The sequence below is a fragment of the Stylophora pistillata genome, chromosome 2 (genome assembly GCF_964205215.1).
Source record: "Stylophora pistillata chromosome 2, jaStyPist1.2, whole genome shotgun sequence".
In the NCBI taxonomy this organism is placed as follows: domain Eukaryota; kingdom Metazoa; phylum Cnidaria; class Anthozoa; order Scleractinia; family Pocilloporidae; genus Stylophora; species Stylophora pistillata.
The window spans coordinates 21,328,577-21,348,415 of record NC_142520.1 but is presented as its reverse complement, the minus strand read 5'-3'; positions in this window follow the sequence as shown (position 1 = coordinate 21,348,415).

Sequence of the window (19,839 nt, the reverse complement as noted above, 5' to 3'; positions counted from 1 at the left end):
CATTTGAAAGTTGCATATGTTACATAAGTTGTAAAATGAGCATGGAAAGCGTGACAAATTGGATGTCACCTGTCAATCAAATAGAATACTGTTGAAATCTGTGAGATGTTTTAACTTAATTGCAAGACCCTAAACTTACATTCTTGAGTCTAAAATCCCCTTCAGCCACTAAACTCTCGACCACAGGAGAGAAATATTCTCAAATTTTACTTGGTTGAGCATGGCTTTAACTGTATATATGACGTGAGAACTCTGCAGGAGGCCGCCCGTCAATCAAAAAAATTTCTTAGTTGGAAAGAAAATTTTATCTTCTTAAGAACCATATAAAGTTTTGTATACTTCCTCCATTGTTTGTTTCCTGGAAATGGGTTATTTGCTAGTCACCCCAAAAAGCTCAATTAAAAACAAGTTATAATAGGGTTAGGGGGTAGTTTATTTCCGCATACGTTTTAAGGCACCAACTTTTTGTGAGAAGTGTTTCTTTATATGGCAAATGTGCTTCGACCATGACAAACGTAAAGTGAAAACCGAACTTTCGGACTTCAAGCAGGGCGTAGCGACGATTTGACGATTCGATGGCCCGGTATATATATTTTGTTCGAGTAACAATGTGTTCAAAAAGTATTGTTTAATAGAAGATTTCGCGTCAAATCGAAGTTTTTTCAGAATTTCCAACATAACGCTGCGCAAATTCTGGCCTTCAAGGCAAGTAAACAACTATCTAAGCATAATGAATTTTACCGCGTGGGCTTTGTACACGTAAGAAATTCGTACGTTTTTCACTTCTAACAGCAAATCAAAAACTGTTTTGAATAAGTCTGTAGTCCCGAAATATTTCTTGGCCATTTTAGTCTTACTTCCTATTGACAGTTTCTATCTAACTTGAGATCTCTTCACTCACGGACAAATTGCATTTTGAAATATGATGATCCACGGGAGGTATAAATAAGAATAACTTCCCAGCATGGCGCGACATTTCAAATACATCATGGGTCACGGGGATAAGTTTTCTCAGTTTATAATCTTTTGGTGCGGTGTGCTCAGGGAGTAATCATCATTTCTGAAGATTTACGCCTTAGTAAGGGTCGAGAGATGATATTTAGGAAAATATTCAAATTGTCGAAAATACTATAAACGTAGCAGAATAGAGCAAGGAAATCTTCCAAGATGTAGAGACTTGAGATTGGTTGTAATAGACTCATCACAATTTTCAAAGCTCGCGGAAAAAAGGGAGAAAAATAATTAAACATACCGTATTTCCAAAAGAAAGATCGAAGTCTTAAGAGTACTTATTTCGTGCTTTGCAACTCAATTATGCGAATCAGTGGGTTCCACTGCCGACAATGAAAATAATATGTATCCGTTAACCGTAAATTGGCCAAAATATCATCATAGAAATCATGAGAAAGACATTTGTAAATTAACTGCCAAAATTGCCAAAAAATTATCTCTCCTTACATTTCATAATGACGAAGAAAAAGCCTCCTTTCCACAGGGTTAGGCTTTTAATTTTGCATTACTGCGCAGGACCCTGTTACGAAAAATTGATACGCTATTTCAAATGCTCCTTGACAAAATGACTGTGTCCTGAGCTTATTTCTTAATGGTAAAAGAAATGCCACCAAAGAAAGCACCGACGCCCTGTAGATTTTTAAAAAATAGAATTGGCCAATGGCTAATACATGTTGCATGGATGGATAACTAATATATCGGCTCCGCGCGATCAAACGAAATGTAATAATGCAGTGGACACGTTTGGCTCAAAGTATGAATGTCTTGCAGTATCAGTAGCTTTCCTTCTTACCCAAAACATTTCTCACCACTCGAAGATATTGATGATAACGATAATGCATTTATATCAGCAACGCAGCTGAACGCTCGTTACACAAACTAATTGCCATCATTTGTTGACAGGTGGTTGGACAACAACCGGTTGGAGGACTTACCAAAAGAGATATTCATGAACAATACCAACCTAAGATCTCTGTAAGTCAAAAGGGAAGACTATTTCTCCTAATTTTTATCCTGCAGGCAATGTAAAAGGACAATGCACAGGGAAAACGAAAGTGTTGAAGAGATAGTTGTAACAGTTACTACACTGAAATTATCAGACATATTCACCAAAGTTAAAAAAAATGTACTATTGTTTAAAATAAAATACCGATAGATAAGACGACACTTTGTAGTCGTCAATCAGACAATCGTTATGATCTCTGTATATATCAACCCAGTCCACAGGTTCTTAGCCTAGTTACCATGTACTGTAAGTACCATGTAGTACCATGCAGTCATAAAATACATTCTGCTGCATAAAATTGCCTTATGGGTAAAACCTTAGTACTCCGGACACCCCTCTAAACCGGACAGTTCCTCCGGTCCCAACGGCGTCCGGTTTTGAGGGATTCCACTGTGATTGCTCATTAGAATGTGTCAGAAATTTTCGTCAGGAAATATAAGAAAATACACTTGCATAAACGTGCCCTCCGAAATTGAAAATAAATCATGGGTCGCGGGGATAAGTTTCCTCATTTTATGATCTCTTGGTGTGCCAGGGGAGTAATCATCATTTGTGAAGATTTAGGCCTTAGTAAGGTTCGAGAGATGATATTTAGGAAAATATTCAAGTTATTGAAAATACTATAACGTGGCAGAATAGAGCAAGGAAATCATCGAAGATGTAGAGACTTGAGATCGGCTGTAATAAACTCATTACAATTTTCAACGCTCACGCAAAAAGAAAGGAAAAAAAAAAGAACCTTCTTCCGTATTTCCAAAAGAAAAATCGAAAGGTTAGAGTCCTTATTTCGTGTTTTGCAACTCAATTATGCGAATTAATATAATGCTGATGCTAAAAATGAAAAAAAAAATTATCCCGTTAACCATGAATTAGTCAAAATATCAACCGTTAGCCGTAAAAGCCATCACCCCATATAGCCACTCTTAAAAATGGACCTTCGCATTAGGGGTTAAGTGGATATCGCCCAGATCGAAAAATTCAATTATGCTCAATTCTTGAAAAGCCAATGAGGTTTCGATTAACTTTAGAGTAGGAAAGATTCATGCGCAAAGTTTAAACGAAATCGATTTTTGGACTCGAAATGACCCGGACCACTTCTTCTAACTGGTGAATTGTACATCTTTATAAAGCCGCACCTACACTTAAAACTAGGAAATTCTAAAAAACATGCAATAGCTGAGAAAAATTCGTTCGCTACATACATCATCATAGAGTACAGATGAAAGACATTTGTAAATTAATTGCAAAAATTGCGAAAATATGATCTTTCCTTACATTTCATAATGGCAAAGAGAAAGCCTCCTTTCCACAGGGTTAAACTTTTTATTTTGCATGACTGCACAGCGCCTTATTACCAAAAATTGATACGCTATTTCAAAGGCTCCTTAACAAAAAGAAAGGGAAAAAGGAAAGCTTCTGAATTACACTTTTTTCTGACTCTTCAGTTACAGTGTAACCAGGACTTGGTTACTTTGTTTCCTTTTGTTACAAGTTATTTTGAAGTTTTCTAAGCTTTTTACTTCTAAGTTTTAATTTGACGTGGGACGGTGGGAACATTCAACGTATTCGAAAGGTGTTCAATATTGAACCAGAAATATTTTGTTAAGATTTAGATGAAAACTTAAAAAAAATTGTTTAAAACCAATAGCGGAAAGAATAGGATAGAATAGAATATGGTAGCAGCCTTATCTAAAACATTCAAACTTTCAGCTTATTCCGATTTCGACAAATCCGTGTGCGAATAATCCTACTTATCCACCCTTAAAAATGAACATCACTAATCATAAAATATGCAAAGTTTGTCCAATAGAGCTTGAATGCAAGACTACTATGTCAGGTTTCTTTTGATTTTTAAAAGCTTCAGCTGATTCCTCAACAGAGATACATATTTTATTCCGGCCTCCCTGTCTTGGGAAATAAGCCTGATCGTATCATATGAATCTGTGCGTGCACAATAAAACAGCTTTTATGTAATCTTTAACAAACTATTTTCAATATACGTTTTATATGACTAATCCAATATTTCCCACTCAAAACCATTGCTGTTAATTTACTCACCCCTTATCCCCTACGCGAAATTTAGGAATTTTGTTGATCTGAAAAAAGTGCTGAAGATTTTGGAGGAGGTACAAATCCCGTGTACTAGTCCTTCCTAAATCCAGACTCCATTTTCTAGTGTCTCTAAAGCACGTTTCTTTATCTCAATTAAGTAACAAAATATCATTGGTGAACACCTCAGCTCTTTTCTCTGCACATTATCACAAAATACAGGAAGGTGTTAGATAACTCACGAACCCCCTATTCTCTAAGGCCCTTATAGAGGACATCCGGTTCCTTATAACTGTACTTGAATTTTATCATTTACTGTTGTTTATATTTCTGTTAAACTAGATTAAGGGATGCTCTAGAATTAGGGTGCAATAGGGGTCTGGTGTGTTGTTTCCATTTCGTCCTTTTTCCAAGTCTTTTCGTTGAAAATTGTTTTTAAAATCTAATAGAAATATTTTGTGGATGAGAAAGTGTACAATATTGAAAAGGAAGAAACTCCTTTTTTCAAAAAATTGAGGTGATAACTTCGGATATAAATACAAAGAAAGTAATAAAATAGCATCATTCTAAACAAACTTTTACATGATGAGCGACTTTGGCCGAATTTTTTCTTAGATCAAATGAAACTTAATTACTTAAGAGCGGCCCACCCGAAATAGCGCCTGGAGGGGTGCAATATGATAAAATTGAAAATACCCTAGCTTTGGCAGAATATACGTCTGGATGAATTATATCTAGAAAAAATACTTTAAGTTCCATTGCATTTTGATTTTACCCCAACGGCGGTAAAATCGATTTGGTGGCTCTCATGTCAGCTTCACTAGGTCTAGATAAACAATATTTGAACTTCGCCTGAGAATAAACCGAACCATAAATGTGACCAACGATTTTCTCAATGGAAATAACGCGTATTTAGGAACAGTCTGAAGCGTTATTTGTCCAAATCCGTCGCGAACTAAGTTTTTGGGCAATTTTTTTTTTTTTCATTATTCCACTCATTTAGGTGGACAAAGAAATGGCAAGACATCCTTTTGTTTGAAAAAAAAGCAGTCTCCTCTTCAAGAAAAGACAGAAGACATCGTTTAAGAAGAGAAGTTGCATCCATTGCCAACAAACACGCCGATCTTTTTTTCTTAGGTTGAAGGATTGTGAGTACTTTTCAGCACCACTGCAAAGTGTTGCGGCGTATACAGTACGGCAAGTGCATATTTACAGAGGGAAGGCACACGCTTCTCGACAAGGCAAAAATGCCTTTGAAAAACATCAGGAAGGATCTAGTGCACAGAACTATATTGCCAATTCTGAGATTGCAGAGTAAAGAATTCAGGAGTTACCGCAGAGCTGGGCATTGTGATCTTCGAGAAAGGCTTTCCATTTTAGTGCTAAGCAGAAGGCCTTCCTAGAAGACAAATTTAAAATAGGAGAACACACTGGAATCATAGCAGATCCTGCAGAGGTGGCTCAGTATGGGGCATGGAAATCATGAATATTGAGCCGCAGATCAGTCATTGTAGATGAATTCCTAGCACCCAAGCAAATGATGGTCAGTTGCCTAGGGTTCTCCTCCCGCAACTCTGATGCGCGCTGGCGGAGAAATCGTCAGCGGCAGTTGGCACGAAAAGTAAAGGCCTATTCAAAAGTGGCGGCAAATAATGACAGCGCGATCACATCAAACAAACTATGTTTAAGGCATTTAGGCATGGAGGATGAGACAGAGAGAGGAGACCGGTTTTGGAATACCAAGATGAAGTTTTTATACGGAGAAACAATGCGTAAGGAGGGTTCGTTTGGCAGAAAATAAATGCAACTATGGGATGAGAGACCAAGAATGGTGAGAAAATCACGCTCAGTTTCCAAAGGCTCGACACAGCAGAGAAATTTGGTCTCCGGCGAGATTTAAGGGAGAGAAGTTTCTCAAGAAGCGGCACTTGGAGAAAATTCCTGAGGATGGTCGCGTGCTTCAAAGTTACAGCGGCGAGTCAAATATCGTTGTCACGCAAACTACGCAACTTCAAATTATTTATTCAGTAAAACATTAAAGGGTAACAACCTTATTTTACGTGCTGCGCTATGATCGAGAAGAATTTGGTAAAGACTCAAATTTACAAAAGCCATTGAATTTGAATACGATCTAGCTTAACAATTAATTAGGTAACAGCAAGACTTGCAAATGTTTGGTAAGACCTTGTCACGAAACTTTCATATGGCAAAAGAATGACAAATCTGAATGTAATTTGAAACAAAGTTCTGAAGGAAATATGTTTATTAATACAAGCAAATATTTTAAAATTTAATCTTTGTATCTTGTAGAAAGAAATACACTGGAGTAAATAAATAGAAGTATGGTTTTACCTAAACCTACCAGCTAAAAGCTAGTTTATTATTTGACTAACAATGATGTCTGATTCGTCTATGCAATTATCCTATCAGTATAGAGAATTACTCCTTTTAAATACAAATCTCATTTATCTGTGTAATGTCAAGCCTTCTTTAAAAAAAAAAAATGGTAATAGGAGGAGGGTGAAAAAAGCATTTGTAAAGAATCAAGTTGTTCTCAGAGCTAAAGAGATCGAATTTGTCTCAATTTATATATATTGACACAGATTACAGCTTGTTATCCTCTCTGGTGCCTTGAGATGTCAGACTAAAATGGAGATATCAGGTCAATGACCACATTGGTTTGATGAAGTGTATGTTTTAGGCCCTGGTATCATGCAGTACATGAGGAATAGATTCAAGCACATTTCTCTCTGAAATTTGTTGTCAAATACTATGTAATTGACACTACATTTACTAAATTTTGGCAGGTCTGTGAGCAACAACCATTTGAAGAAGTTACCATCAGGCATTTTCAGTCACAATACCCAGCTGAGTAGGCTGTAAGTTTGGAGTCTCTCTTAATATTGGTGTAAGAAGAACAATTCAAATCCCACCTTCAAAACAGACATTTGAATGCGTGTGTTATATTGCATATTTGATGTATATCAGTGGTCATGTCCCTTGTAAAGCCGTACTAAACATAGACTAAGAAATTTGTTTCTAAAGCAGGCATTGTATTCGTTCGCAAAAATGGATTATCGAAGAAAAATTTGTAAGGGAGTTTGTTGAGGGATCATTCTAGGGTCAAGTTTACCGTTAGACCTTTTCCCTCTTCCTTAAGTAGTCTTGTTATCAAGTCAAGAATGTTCTATGTAGTTCAGTGTTCAAGGCTGTGTTTCAGTCTTCTTCTGTTTATCCATCTTTGCACGAACAAATGAAAAAGCACAAACAAAAAAAAGAAACAAAAAAAAGAAAAAGAAAAAAAAAAAGAAAAAGCAGCTTATATAGTGACACCTATAGTGACAACCCAGCTTAAATGAGCCAGTCATTTGACTTACAGTGCAATAACTGTAAACGATAATGTCATTTCCCTTTATTTCTTTCCAAGCGTCTATGAAACATTATCATAGTATACGCGAAATTTACAAATTATTTGGATGTGAAAAAAATGTTCAAGACTTAGGAGCTAGGGGTACGAATCCCGTGTACTAGTCCTTCCTAAATCCAGAGCCCCCATTCCAGTGTCTCCGAACCATGTTTCTTTAGCTCAATGAAGTAACAAAATACCAGTGGTGAACGATTCAGCTCTCTTCTCTGCATATTATCACAAAATACAGGAAGGTGTTAGATAACTCACGACCCCCACCGATTCTTTAAGGCCTTTGCAGAGACTCCCGGTTCCTTATAACCGTACTTCAATTTGACTATTTACTGTTGTTTATATTCTGTTAAACTGGATTAAAGGATGTGCTAGAATTAGGGTGCAATGGGGGTCTGGTGTGTTGTTTCTATTTTGTCCTTTTTTCAAGTCTTTTAGATGAAAATTGTTTTTAAAATCTGATAGAAATATTTTTTGGATGAGAAAAGTGTACAACATTGATCAGGAAGAAGCTCCTTTTATCAAAAATTTGAAGTGATAACTTCGGATATAAATATAAAGAAAGTAATAAAATAATGTCATTCTAAACAAACTTTTTCATGGTGAGCGACTTTGGCCGAATTTTTTCGTAGATCAAATTAAACTTAATTTCTTAAGAGCGGCCCTCCCTAAATAGCGCCTGGAGGTGTGCAATATGAAAAAATTGAAAATCCCTTAGCCGTCTGGATAAATTATATTTAGACAAAATACTTTAAGTTCCATTGCATTTTGATTTTGCGCGAACGGCGGTAAAATCGATTTGGTGGCTCTCATGTCAGCTTCACTAGGTCTAGATAACCAATGATTTGAACCTCATTTTACGTGCTGCGTTATGATCGAGAAGGATTTGGAAAAGACTCAAATTTACAAAAGCTATTGAATTTGAATCCCTGTCTCTTTCACGAGTGACCTGTGCCCTTTACCAGAAGATTGTTCTTTAAAAGCGCGCACTAGTAGGATCCTCATTTCCGTATAACTTAACAGCTGACTTGATTTTAGGCTGCTTGTATTCAGCCTCCACTGACTTAACACCACCCCCCTCTCCCACATGTCTAGGGAGATACAGCGGGGAAGTTGACCTAAGTGGGTGCTTCCCGCCATTCCCGCAGATGATTTTACGATATTATCTGTCGATGTTACGAAGGTCAGTTACACACCATTGCCGAGATGTCATAAGATATGACAACACCGGAAATGCAAGCTGGTTAGTGGCCATGACTCTGTTCTTACGATATAATAGCCCTTCGTTAGCCCTTCGTCGGAGCGAAGGGCTAACGCTCGAAACGTCAGCTTCTATAATAGTAACGGTGGCCAATTTACCATTTCAACTTTGTTGATATATTCAAATTATTAGGCTTGGACATAGCCCATCCCCCTGTGGGAGGCCTCTGTTGAACCGTATGGGTGGTGACAGCTCGTTTCCCTTCACGGTGTGTGCCGCAGTCTTTGTGTTCCAGCTATCGCACAGCTTACTGACAACCTCAAAAATCCATTTCGGAAACTTGTGAAGCCACATGATCTTCCTCAACCAATCATGGTCAACACAGTCATATGCATTGCGCACATCTATTCATGCGACACTGAGGTTACGCTTGTTTCCATGACAGTCCAACGTAATCATACGATCTATCATAAGATTATCAGTAGTTCCACTACATTTCGCTTTCGCTCCTCTCTGACTCTTTTCCATTAGCTCATCCTTGTCCACGTGTTCATCCATAGGACCCAAGACGCATGAGGCGAAGCACTTGTATGATGTATTGAGGCACGTGACAGAGAGCTGAACTTCACTTGTGAACTCGGTTAGCTTCGGTAACTGACTGGTCTTTCTCTCTGTAAACCATTCAGGGTATGTTGTTGAGGTATCTGCAACTGCTTTAAATGCAGATACCATGCCTTCGTGTAGTGAGTATGTGCTTTTCCACCGATAGTTTACTACCCTATCCGGGCCTGGTGCATTCCAATTCTTATTTTTCAATATGATCTTAAAATATTCCATTTTCGTTTGGCCTTAAACCTCCTCTGGTAGACGGGAACGCGTTCACTAAATGCAATCTCCACTTCCTCAAGGCACTCAGCAATTTCATCTCCAGACCCATTCTCTTCCCAAAACGTTCTCCAAAACTCCTCGGCTTCAGTAATGTCACTAAACACGCCCTTATTTACTCTATCCTGGTCTTCACATTCCTTCTTGTATTTTGGTCCAGCATTGCCTGGATCTTCCGCTGCCATCTTTGTGATAGTTGTATGTACGCGGCCAGGGCACTCTTCTGTAAACTTGCGGTTTAGTTCTTTGGGTTTCTCTTGCCTTTACCTTCTACTAAAACTAGCCTTTAGTTTTAGAAGCACTGATTTCTGCCTAGCTATCGATATCGCTCACAAGGGATGATGCTCTCAACAAATCACATTCTTTTTGCAAAAGAGCGCGGTTTTTATTTCCCTTTTTGTTCAACTTCCAGTTTTTCTTTAGCCTCTCCAACTCAGCTGTTGCTTTAGAAATACTTTCTCTCCCATCTCTAACACTCTCTAAATAAGTTCTTTTGAAGGTGTAGTCTGATCCTCCGGGTGAGTGTAGTCCTGAGAAGGACTGTTGTCGGTGGTAGTGTCTGACGTTTCGACAACCTGTGCGGAAGTCATTTGACTCTGATGATGACTTCCGCACAGGCTGTCGAAACGTCAGTCACTACCGCCGACAACAGTCCTTCTCAGGACTACACTCACCCGGACGATCAGACTACACCTTCACATGTTACCCCCGGGTTCAAACCATTTACTGCAATAAGTTCTTTTCTAGTTCTCACTCGGCTACCCCGAATTTACTTTGTCGCTTTGTCCTTTGGGTTCTTTTTCCATCCTTTCAACACGAAAAATGCCGCTACCACAGAGTACAGAATACATTTAGCAAGCTATATGTACATGAATGGACTGTCCGTAGGTGTCGCTTTTTCCCTCACCCTTAGCATAATGATCGCATAAATGATGGACTTTTAGTCGCTTTTAGTTGGCTTTTGTTTTATGCACGTATCTATTGTCCGGTTTGAATATTTACCCTCACGCGGGTTTACTAACGCGAGTAACAGTGACGATTGTTCCAACAGCTCCCATTGGGAATCATTCAAGGTGTTCATCATCTCTTCACACTGATCTTGTGTATGCAAATAGTCCCCTTTACAGTTGTGTGCTTGGTTGTCAAGCCTTTGAACAGTAGTGAGGCTAAAGGTGACCTTGTTATGATACAAACCTTGTTGCTTTTCAAATGTAAATCAGTTTGTTATCATGCTAACTAGATACTGGTCTCTATCACAACAAGGTCACCTTTAGCCTCACTCTGAATCAAAGGCTTGGCAACTAAGTACACAACTGTAAAATGGCCTATTTGCAGGATATTCTCGTCGCGGCTCGCTAACTTTAGTCCTGTTTTCTAGCAAATTAGTATTTCGTATCTCAGCAGTGATATCATCATGATTCAAGTCTTCCAATAAACTCGGTTTACTTTGCGCTGGCTCGCCTCTTACGATCACTGTACGCACCGTATATACAACACTACCGAGGAACTTCTCGAGTCTGGCGGCCTGATCCCTTAGATTCTGTTTGGTCAAAGCCAAATTACCATATCCCTTCTCTATCCACTGAGCACACATCGCTTGCATATAACCCATCTTTCTCCCACTTTCCAACCGTGGTGGGCTGTCCGACTTCACAAATTCCAAGGCCATCTTTTAACACTCCAACAAATCTCTGTTCATCTGCACACCTCACCGCAACCTTCTGCTTGCCTGGTGATGTAGTCGTCCTTCTACCATAATAAATCAACTCTCAAATCCAACAAAATTAAATGTAGCTGAAAATTTCAATTCAGAGACACTTCACAGTCTAGCAAAACTGCTCGACACACAGCAAAGTTTCCTAATCACTTCTCGCAATATGTTTTGGCGCTGTGAATTTGGCTTGCTTTCGATAGGCGCGGACTTTAATTTAACGGATAAACTTAAAGCACGTCTGCACTACTTGCCACCATTATTATTATTATTATTGTTATTATTATTATTATTGTTATTATCATCATTATTTCTTAGCTCGCTAGCTACTCTAAGTCTATATATATATGTATTGGGGTTTCTTCTATACAAGCCCAACATGGGACGATGTTTCTGTGCACTCTACCTTGTTGACAGTAACCCTAAATCAGCATTCCGGCGAGGAAATCTACCTGATTCTCAGAATTAGTTCGTCTTGACCATTTTACTTTAATTTTGAAGACAAGCAAAGGCTGAGAAAATTTTAAAAGTTAGAGGGCATAAAGTTTCTTTAACTTATTACCGCTGACGTATACCCCATTACGACTTTTTCCTTCCCGCGTGGCTTTTTACGCCAGTGGACCGATCGATAGAAAGTGCGGTCTTTTGCTTTAATTTTGAACTCGCTTGCACCACTCAGAAGTACAACGTTTAATTCATGGAGAACTTTCAGAAGCAAAGAAACGGATATTTACTAAGGCAGTCGACGCAGAAATTCGAAATAACTTAGTGTTCTTTTCAACCTTTGCAAAAAGAGCAACCAGGAGGCAAAAACAAGATTAACAATCGAATATCATTGATGCAAAGGACCGGTTTACAAAACATGCTTTAACTTGCTAGGGGTAGGAAAATTTCGACCTGTCTAATCCCGACCAATCATAGCGAAAAAAGTCCTCACGAAGGACATGAACTATTACACTAGCTAGATCAGCTCACGATTCTCGTTAATTTTAATCTTGACATGTGTCAAAGTTGGATTGATTCCTTCGCAACTTATTGTAGTACCCTAATTTCCTTACATGATTGGCATGAGGGACAGTATTCTAATTCGTGCAAGCATACCCCAGTTCTCTGATCTAGTTGGTACTTGATTCATACTCTAATGCGACAATCTGACTGGTTTGTGATACACCAAAAATGCGGCAATCTGATTGGCACGTGATATATACTCTTATGAGACAATCTGATTGGTTTGTGATACACCAGAAGTGCGGCAATCTAATTGGTATGAGTGACATACCATCCTTAACGCTGACATAGAGTTTCTTTTTTTTTGATAACTCAAAAATCATAAAAGTCAAAATTTTCACCGATTTAGTGAAATCGTGAATTACCTTTCTATGTAATACTTTTACCAAAGAGTTTTATCATGGCTACTTGTTTGGAGAGTCCTTCATATTAATCAAAAACCCTTCCTTCAAAGCTAATCGAGCAATGTTATTTGTCTCAGATGAGATAGGAAATCATAGTTAACTGATATTTGGTAACGTTAAGGCCCATCCTTACCATTTACTTTGAAGTGAAGATTAAATCAGCAACTTTTTTAGCCCTCTCCACCCGGTGAGGGTCATGTAAAGTTTTCAGCATTATTTAACAATGTAAATCTAACTACCTGATGGAATTATTTCTTGTTGACAGGGACCTGTCCTATAATCAGTTTACCTTACCCCTGTTAGTTTTGAAAAGGATTGCATGGCTCAAAGAACTGTAAGTACCAACCCACGTAAATCTTTATTTACTGCTGTTACATCCAGGTGAGTAATGGGAGGGACTGAGGTGGTTTCGGGCAGAATTCCACTACTTGAAAATGAAAAATATAAAGTCGGGGGAGAAAAAAAGTCAACGCACGGCGAGTGATAAAACACCGCCGGTCTAACTCTACATCCCCGCCCCAAAGCCCCCAGTCCCTTTTCACAAACCCTATCTCTCCACCAAACGAAGACGAGAAAGTCTGCACCATAAACGTTTGCAGTACGAACTCTATGCAACAGTTTAGAGCCTGGTTGTTCTGGATTGTTGAATCCCAATGGTTAAATTTCCCTGAAAACAATCCACTATTTGTCAAGAAAGTTGGCACTTATTTCAGGTTTCATCAAGGCGAGAGAAACCGATAAAAAAGTATCGTATTCCTCGTTTGGTGTGAAAAAAGAACATCAAAAAGGTGATTTTGACCGAGCTTTGTAGTTTCTAGAGCTATGTCTTATTGAACATAGACCTGCCAGAGGCGATCACTGATTGTAACCGTACACTGGATATGATTATCACAAGAAATGATAACCACACCGTCTGTTCGGTATATGTCGACCGCGATATAGGGATCTCAGACAATATATGAAAAAGAGCGCACAGCACGTTATGGCGATTTATGGCGAAACATCACTTGAAGTCGATAAAGAACTTGTTGGAAACACTTACACTGCTACGCAGAGCTTCGACGGCTTTCTTGATTTTATTGAAAATATTTAGACTGGAACGAGACCCAAATAATTTCTTTTTAAGGTAAATGGAACCTCAAATAGACGACCTTATATAATTCATAGGTTACTTTAATATATGATAACAGTCCGATTCGATTCAGTCTAGTGAATTCCTTTCCCCTCTTGATCCCCATCTCAGAAATAATTTAGCTCGGGTGCCGTACGAATGTAGCCTGACAGTGACATTCATTGAAATCTTAGACCGGCCCTCCAAGATCAGAGTTTATCATTTAATTACATTTTTGCGAGTGTTTCTCGCAATTTCAGCGGTGGTCCTTTATCTAGCAACAGATTCGTTGGGAAGCGTTTTGAAGTTATAAAATAGAGAATCCAAACCACCGGTAACTCCATTGTCCTTTCTAATACAATGACGCGTGGTTTTTAAACTGTGGCTGATTGACATCTGTCCTTACCGAAATACTAGTTGGAGCCTTTTGGTTTCTCAAATCAGCAATCCTACAAAAACAATATTGCAATTCTCTTGGAATTTGACCGTCATGACTGTTTCGGTTTTGGAGACTAGCAAATAGCTGAGTAAGTTTAAAAAAGTTAGATAGCATGACTTTTCTTTTGAAATCCCAGAGACACGTGCCACTTTATTCGCTGAGGAGATGACATACACCCTGTCTGAGCGATTTCCTCGTATGCTAGGCAGAGAACATTCCATTTTTAAGGAGTGAAAAGACGGTCACTCAATGAAATGTGTATGTGTTTGGGTGAAAATTGTAATACTGAGAATGATTTTAAAGTTAGTATATTTAGAAACATTTGGAGACTGGCCTCGCAGTCCGTAGATCCAAAGAGTCTTCGAGATCCAGAACCGATGAGCAGTAAAAATAGTGAGATCTGAAAGACCTTAATTGAAGCTATTTGACGGTCACTGATAGGCTCGGATGAAGTATACCAGCATAAGTTTGTGTATAATGCTGTTGCCAGAGGATCGAGTATGATTCCAGCATAATTACTTATGCGTAAATGCGTCAAACTGCGTTGCAAAAATCTTGAATTATCTGTAAATGTAATAATCCTATCAGGGAATTATATCTTGAAAAGTTGCATGGCATCTGTTAAACCAAATCAACTAGTTCTGTTTAACGTACTTCCTCGAATTAACGCCTGGGCACTTCTTTAAAATCTCGGTCAATAAAAATGCAAAAACAGAATTCGGCCAATATCCAGCCCTCTTGACCTCACGCTTGGTTAATAACGCATATATCTTAAACTTAGTTATTTCCATTCCTTAGGTACTTTAATGGAAATAAAGTCAAGGAGCTACCACCTGGAGTCTTCAATAACAACTCCGAGTTGACTCACCTGTAAGTAATACATTCATAAGTTAATGTTTGATGGATTGTTTAGAATATGACCTCAAAATCTCTTCATTAACAGTGCAATCTCATTAAGATTGATGTTAAGCTCCTTTTTTGGTTTCTTGCATCAGAAAGAGTTTGTAAAGCTACAGTTTTTGTTAAAAGCTGGGTCGTAAAGTATTTAAGTTCAAGGGTCTCCGATAGCCTTAATACCTTATTATAGGAAATTAACAATGCATGTAATTAACGCGAATTTCAAAAATTCGCGTTAATTTTATGTATCTTGAATTACCTCATTGTTAATTAAAATGACGTTAACTAAAAGCATCGTTATTTAAAGACACCTTTATTATAAGCAAAGCCACAATTCCTCTACGTCACCGTCAGAGTCGGTTAACGCATCATCCTTTACTATTAAGTTCAAAATGTCCTTAGATTCATCAGTGTACCGATCGTCTTCTCTGAGGGGATAACTCACTTCTTCAACTTTCTTGCGCAAAATGTCTATCGCATTTTTGTCATCTCATTTCATTTCTTATGTTTTTTACCGGAAATAGAGAGCAAATTTTGTTGCTGGTCGTTGTTGTTTTCTAACGAGATGAGTGCGAAAAATATTAAATTCACGTCTTAATCATGCAACATACCGCACGGAAATTCGCGTTAATTAAATGTATGTAAACATAACTTTTGGAAAATTCGCGTTAATTTTATGACGCGTAAATTTTTTTCGCGTTATTAACATGCTTCGTTATATTCCTATAATAAGGTATGCGATTAAAAGAGAGTGGCATGACTGTTAGAGTGTGTGAGTTAAACAGAGGCGTGTCTTTTCTCATCAGTTTCTGGATACTTAAATAAGATTTCTAACCATGATAGGTGACGAATTCCGCTCTTTGAGGACATCTATTTCGTTTTCATAAGGGAACACATGTTAATGACCATTGACAACGAATTATTCTAGAAAAGAAAAGAAAAATCATTTCAAAACCCCAATGAACGTTTACGCACAACATCAAAAAAACTGCGTAATGATTTATCCATTCGATTTTTCGAGCTGTAAGAGTTTTGCGTGAAAAAACATCCATTGCGTGCTCCACGACACAAAATTTTTAGGGATTAATACTGATACCATCACAGGCTTAAAACATCTGAATTGACTCAAATCATTTACCAAAAATGCGATTCCAAATTTTGATTCAAATACGTTTCTCATTATCAGCAGTACCACACCTTTCAAAAAAAGTTGTTGAAGGGACACTATTTACTTTTATTAATCTAATTTATTCAACCCATGTCATCACCTGATCAAAAGTTATAATATCACTACGATACCTCTAAAAAACTGTTCTGAAATCCAAATTTACCTTAATCTTCAAATCACGGCTCTGTATTTACCAGAAATGCGATTTCAATCGTAACTAAGTTATCTCATTTAGTTTCAAAACAAATCATAGGAACACTTTCCATGTGGTTTTTCCCTCGACGCGAGCAATCATGATAAAAATAATTGAATGCTGTGGACTTTTTGCATACAATGAATGCATATGCTGAACTGAAAAAAGTTGGCTATTTGAAAAATTGATCTAAGTAATGTTTCTCCAAACTCCAGTTCCATGCAGCCTCAGCTGCATTAAGGGACTTCATAAAAATTTTGAAATGATGTTACTTCAGTGCTCTCTTCTCAGTCCCGTAACAGGCTAGGGGGTAACTGTAGTTACTGGTTTCTCTCTTTTCCCGTGCGAAAATAGATCAACCTCTGTCCCCTCGTCCTAGTTCCTATTTACTCTTTTAGAACGCTCACTAGCACGTTATATTATTGATATCTGTGGCTCGGAGACTGAGAACGATACGACAATAATTTATGACTGGAACCATTAAAGCTAATACAAATCAAGCCCTAGATATAACTGGTTACAACATCACGTGTCCAATCGCCTTACTTCATCATCGGCAAGACTGGTTAGACTTTTCACAAAAAATGGACTGAACACAAAGGACCTGCAAGAATCAAAACATTTATGCTGATATGAATAGTCACATAAATATTAGTAATCATTGTGCACTTACAGATTAGGTCTCTGTTAAATTTTATCGCAAGATGACTTTGAGTGGTTTAAAAACTTTCGTCAAATCTTAAATTCTTGGCACTCTCTCGACTTTACTATTTAAGCAGAGATCTCCACAACAATAATCAGGCTCGATAGGCTGGGGAACTTATCATTCTCGAGGGAAGGAAATAAAAACTTTGGATCCACCGAATTAAAATGCACGCAGTTAAAAGACCACATATCAACATTTGTTTCGTGGTAAGAAATGATTCGCTGCGCTTTTCAATGGCGAAATGTACTGCTTATGTATGTTTTGCGTAGTTGGGCTTCTCGTTTTAGTGGTAAAGACTACTTGCAGTTAGTTGGCATTTTCTCATTGTCAAATACTCTAGAATAAGTGTACCAGACCAAAATGTATCAGGGGTGCAGATGTTTTGCAAGGTTCAAGGAATGCTCAGTCAGACATCTTTAGCACCAAAGAAAAGATAGCCATTCAAGGTGGAAAAACAAATATAACAGAAGAGAAACAAAATCAAAAACAAAACAAAACAAAACGCAAAAAAACAAAACAAAACAACAAAAAAAACAAAACAAAATGTTGAATGCGCACCTAAGTTATTATTCTTGCTATTGGGATTTGGGTTCCAATCAGTACCTCAGCCTACTGTAGCTATTTAACGACGTGTGTTATCCCCTAAAATATTTTGCTAAAATTTCCATACGCACTCAGAACGTTAAGACAAAATTCATGATGTCTGATTTGCGAAACTATTCAGCCTGAGTAGTCTGTAAGTTATTAACTTTACATTAACTATTTCAGAACTATACCGAAACACATGCCCTTTCGCGAGTAATGTATCCCACAAACTTGTAATATTTGGTCTATGAATATACAGAATCAAATTTTCAGCATCTTTATTGGCTGACAAAGCGTCAGTTGATCATTAATCCCAAACAGCCTCTACTCTTTGATTCGCTCCCAACGTCCCACATGATGAAGAACTGGAAATAAATTTGGGATTATTTTCTATTTTGAAAGAATTTTTATAAGAAACACTTTAAATGTGTTAAAAATGTTAGGAGTTTACTAATTTGCTACATTTTTGTTCATTAAGTGAATTCGTAACACTCCTCCAATGGTACTTTGACCCATACCCAATTTATCTAACCCAAGTTTTAGAAAAAATGGTGAAAAGGACTGAATTACATCGACTAACTCCTGGAATCGAGGACAGATCTTAAATTAGGCTATCTCCATTTCTTAGGTCCTTGAATGATAACCAAATTAAGGAGCTACCACCTGGAGTCTTCAATTACAACTCCAAGCTGTATCACCTGTAAGTAACACATTCATAAGTTAATATTTAATGGATAGTCCGTGCTCCAGCTCTATGCAGCTCTAGCCGCATTAAGGGACTTCATAAATCGTTTTAAATGATGTTTAGATGTAGTACATTACTCAGTTCCGCGCCAGGAGATATCTGTTTCGCTAGTTCCTCGTTTCGCTCTTTTCTTTCACAGAAATAAACATATCTCTGCTCTCTCGCCGCAGTGCCTTTTTACTCACCTAGGACAGAGGGTCTGAATGGGGGTACTTCAATAACACTAAACACTTATTTTTTCGGCTAAATAACATTAAAATCCCAAACAGCCTCTACTCTTTGATTCGCTCCCAACGTCCCACATGATGAAGAACTGGAAATAAATTTGGGATTATTTTCTATTTTGAAAGAATTTTTATAAGAAACACTTTAAATGTGTTAAAAATGTTAGGAGTTTACTAATTTGCTACGTTTTTGTTCATTAAGTGAATTCGTAACACTCCTCCAATGGTACTTTGACCCATACCCAATTTATCTAACCCAAGTTTTAGAAAAAATGGTGAAAAGGACTGAATTACATCGACTAACTCCTGGAATCGAGGACAGATCTTAAATTAGGCTATCTCCATTTCTTAGGTCCTTGAATGATAACCAAATTAAGGAGCTACCACCTGGAGTCTTCAATTACAACTCCAAGCTGTATCACCTGTAAGTAACACATTCATAAGTTAATATTTAATGGATAGTCCGTGCTCCAGCTCTATGCAGCTCTAGCCGCATTAAGGGACTTCATAAATCGTTTTAAATGATGTTTAGATGTAGTACATTACTCAGTTCCGCGCCAGGAGATATCTGTTTCGCTAGTTCCTCGTTTCGCTCTTTTCTTTCACAGAAATAAACATATCTCTGCTCTCTCGCCGCAGTGCCTTTTTACTCACCTAGGACAGAGGGTCTGAATGGGGGTACTTCAATAACACTAAACACTTATTTTTTCGGCTAAATAACATTAAAATCCCAAACAGCCTCTACTCTTTGATTCGCTCCCAACGTCCCACATGATGAAGAACTGGAAATAAATTTGGGATTATTTTCTATTTTGAAAGAATTTTTATAAGAAACACTTTAAATGTGTTAAAAATGTTAGGAGTTTACTAATTTGCTACATTTTTGTTCATTAAGTGAATTCGTAACACTCCTCTAATGGTACTTTGACCCATACCCAATTTATCTAACCCAATTTTTAGAAAAAATGGTGAAAAGGACTGAATTACATCGACTAACTCCTGGAATCGAGGACAGATCTTAAATTAGGCTATCTCCATTTCTTAGGTCCTTGAATGATAACCAAATTAAGGAGCTACC